Source organism: Pogona vitticeps, chromosome 3 (assembly GCF_051106095.1).
Source record: "Pogona vitticeps strain Pit_001003342236 chromosome 3, PviZW2.1, whole genome shotgun sequence".
NCBI classification, from domain to species: Eukaryota; Metazoa; Chordata; class Lepidosauria; order Squamata; family Agamidae; genus Pogona; species Pogona vitticeps.
This window is the reverse complement of record NC_135785.1, coordinates 204,192,717-204,196,799: the sequence shown is the minus strand read 5'-3', so window position 1 is coordinate 204,196,799 and position 4,083 is coordinate 204,192,717.

Genomic DNA, 4,083 nt, shown 5'->3' with positions numbered 1-4,083 from the left:
AGCAAGTGTGGGGGGAAAGGGATCAATGTGCTGCAGGATCGCTTTGATCTCTGCTTTCTCCGTATTCACGAAGGCTTTCACGGCCGGGATCTAATGGTTATTGTGGGTTTTTCAGGCTCTTTGGCCCTGTTCTGAAGGTTGTTCTTCCTAACGTTTTGCCACTCTCTGTGGTGGCATCTTCAGAGGATAGCACTCTGTGCTCTGGTGTAGTTGGCTTGGGAGTGCAGTATTTATGGCTGTAAGATAGGCTTTTGTCTTTTTTCTGTAGACCCAGGTGGCGTCCGTGGTTCGGTCTGCCCACTTACATCTTCAGCGGATTGCCCAGCTGTGTTTCTAACTAGACATGGGGGTGCTCAGCACACTGGTCCATGCGCTCGTAGTCTGAATAATAGACTACTGTAACGCTCTCTGTGTGGGGCTTCCTTTGAGATTTATGCAGAAGCTTCAGATGGTCCAGAACACAGCAGCCAGGCTATTAACAGGGGTAAAAAGATTTCACCATATTTCCCCCACCTTGGCCGCCTTACACTGGCTACCTATCCGCTTCCGCATTGATTTCAAGGAACTAACTATTACATATAAAGGCCTTAACAGTTTAAGACCTCGATACCTAGCAGAGCGCCTTCTTCCACTCAGTTCTACCCGTATCACCCGCTCCAGTCAGGCCGGGTGGTTGAGGGGCCTAATGCCAAGAGAGGCCCAGTGGGAAAAAACTAGAAATTGGGCCTTCTCGGCAGTGGTCCCTCGCCTTTGGAACAACTTACCTGTAGAGATCTGCCTGGCTCCCTCGCTGAGGGCCTTCAAGACTAATCTGAAGACATGGCTATACAGGCAGGCCTTCCCTACAGCCATTACCTAGCCTATCTCCCCCTCTTTTTTTCTTTCCTTCTTCTTTTTCTTCTTTTTTCCTTTCTCATCTTGGACTAATCTGGATTTTATCTTAGTTTATTTTTATATTATATGTAAACCGCCCAGAGTAGATACGTTCTAGAAGGGCGATATATAAATCTAATAAATAAATAAAAATAAATTCCTACAATATGATACGATCGTGAGAATTTCGAAAGGATGAAACTACAGTTGACTGGCAACCTTCTTCTGTGGGGAATTTTTCATCTAAACAGCTATGTTCTGTTCCTTCTGGATATTTGCATTTCACTAGATTTTTCCTCCTCAGCTACAACTAAGGGACTTTTACATTGTCTTAGTTTCTGTTGCAACACAGCAGCTGGTTTCTCTTCCCGTTTTGTTTTTCATATGCTATGGAAAGATGAAGTAGTCACAGTCCTTTTTCTCACATAAGTTCCAGTGTAAAAAAAAGTATATTGTTTAGCAGAGCGCAGAAAATTTGCTTTTTGGGACTACTGAGTATCTCTCAGTGTAAACCTATGTCACAAGGATTATTGTGAGAAAAGCAAAAGCCTTCAGCTACTGCCCAAATGAGTGCCATAGGCCAGACAAATCTTTTCCTAGCAACACACACATATGTGTAGTGGTGGCAGCTCCAAGCAACAATGTAATATTAAAGAGTAGGAAGGTATTTAAATACATTCTAAGTAGATATGCATAAATGTGAGGTTTGTTTTGCGTGGCTGAAAGCTGGTTACTCAGCATGTCCTGAATAAACATGCATAGAAGGGGGCCGTGCTTTTCTGCATTTCTCTGTTACAGATGTGTTAGCTCTCAAGTAAGCATGTTGTGGCTGGCCATATGTCTTGTCAGTTTTTTTGTTTTGTTTTTGCTTGGAAGATAAAGCAAGTAAAGAAACTTTATGAATGTATATGTTTCTGGATTGGGATGTGTGCGCAGTTGCAATTTTCCTTGCTGGATAAATGGTCAAGAAAGACTATAAGGATTTGTGAAGTCATACATCTTTCTAAAGAGACAACAAATAAATTCTATTTTACCAATATCTGTGATGTTCAATACCCATCTGCCCGAAGTTCCTGCTTATCTTATAATGGCTTGGCTGTTAAAACGATTGCTCATACTTCAGTACCAGCTGTATGTTCAGATACTGCAGTTGCAGCAAATGGGATATATAAATGGTCAGAGACTGGTTTTTTTTTACTAAAAACAGCATCCCATCTAATTCTGCTTTCTATATGGAAAGTAATTTCTCATTATTTTTATCAATGGTTTGAAATAATATAAATATGGATACCCACCAGAAACACCCATTGTTTTTGTTTATAAGACCATCAGTACAGAAGTCTGTCACAGGGCCATGTGCCCTCTTCAAACAAAGGATGGCAGTGCTGAATTACCTTTTCTTCCTCATAAAAGTAATGGTGTACATCTATTTGCCTGGGGAACATTTTGGTTGCTGTGGTCTGAAAAATAGTCCATGGTGTATAAAACAGATTTCACTACAAATCACAGAGCAAAAGGGAACAGAGCTTGGAAATCGTACTTTTGTGGACTAGATCCACTAAAATTTCTCAGCCCATGTGGCCAGCTGTCTGGGGGATACAGGACTCAACTTACAATGGCTTGTTTTATAACCGTAGTCATGGAAACAATTTTGTTTTAAGTGCAAGGGGCTGTTGTATTCACCAATTTCTGAAAATACTGCATGGGGGGGGGATGTCTCAGTAGAGAAGGGAGCAGCTCTTCTTCTGTTCCTGCCAGCCTTGTTTTTTGAGGGGGAAAGAGGTGTGTGTGCCACATTGGCCTGTACTAAAAACCCCAACTGGATTGCTACTCACAAGTGTAATTAGTAATGAAGGAAGAATCATCTGCTAGTCTGCTCAGGGGAATCTTATCCTTCACATCAGACAGCAAAATTATTGGGGGGGGGGGCAACCTACAATGGAAATAAAAAGGAAAAGTAATCAAGTTAGGACTGAAAAGTAGATTATCCATTCCCTTGCCCGTTCCCACACCATTATTTAATAAGAACTTGAATACAGTATATTTCTTTTCTATGTCACTCTACCCTATACTGGATGAGGGATTCTGGGAACACATCCAGAAAGTGTAATGTTTCCAGGCTTTACTTAATAAGCAAATATGTTTTCTTATTGGAACGAGATTACCTAATTCAGATTTATCCAAGCTGGTCCCCACAAGATGGATGTTTGGGACTATAGCTACTGTTACTCCCCACCAGCATTGCCAATAGTCAGGGATGATGGGGTGGGGGGGTGGTCTGTATGGACCCTCGATTTATAGACGGCTCAATTTACAGACTTTTCGAATTACAGGCTTCTCTGGTCGCAAAATTTAGGTTCGACTTGCAGACCAGAAAAAAACCAAAATGGAACAGAACTGGCCGGTTGCAGATTAATTGATTTTGAATGTATTGTAGGTCAATGGAGACTCGACCTACAGACTTTTCGACTGCAGCCACCATTCCAATAGGGATTAATTCCGTAAGTAGACGGTCCACTGTAATCCCAAACACCTGGATAACATCAGTTGAGTGAAGGCTATCTACAGTCTTTTCTCAGGACTCAAGAGTATCTCTTTGGTGACTGGCCAGGCAGGCACATTACCAGCAAGGATGCCAGTGGGAGAGCCAAAATGTCTCTCAATCTTCTTGCAACGCTTCATGCATTTATTTCTCAGCAAGTGGTGGCCTTGCTTTAGGGTGCCAATCCAACGGCCTAAACACCTTAGGTTAATTTCTCTTTGGGCACATTTTCTCCTCCGGAGTACAGTACTAAACTCACACGCCAGTTTGTCGGGCGTGGGGAGGGCGACAAAAAGGCGCGGAGCGGCCCGCTCTCTCGATTGCGCTCAGGCAGGCTTCCTCGCCCGCGGTGCAAAGCGGCAGCACCAGCAGCAGCGACACGTGTCGACGCCACCGCCCAGGCTTAGACCCGTGTTCTTCAGCTGGGAAGCGGAGGGAGGGAGGGAGAGAGGCAGGGAGGAATGGCCGACGACTCGCCCCCGCGCCGCCGCCTTCACGTGGCTTCGAAAGCGAAGCTAACCGGGCTTGGAGCCAGGGCGGCGCGGTTACGTCCCTCTTTCTGAGGGACAAGGTTCACCTGCCCGTTTCTAGGAGGAAAGAGGAAATGCCCGTCTCGGGTTGTGGGCGGCGAGGTTCGCGCTATGAGGAGCACGAAGCGTAGCAAAGAG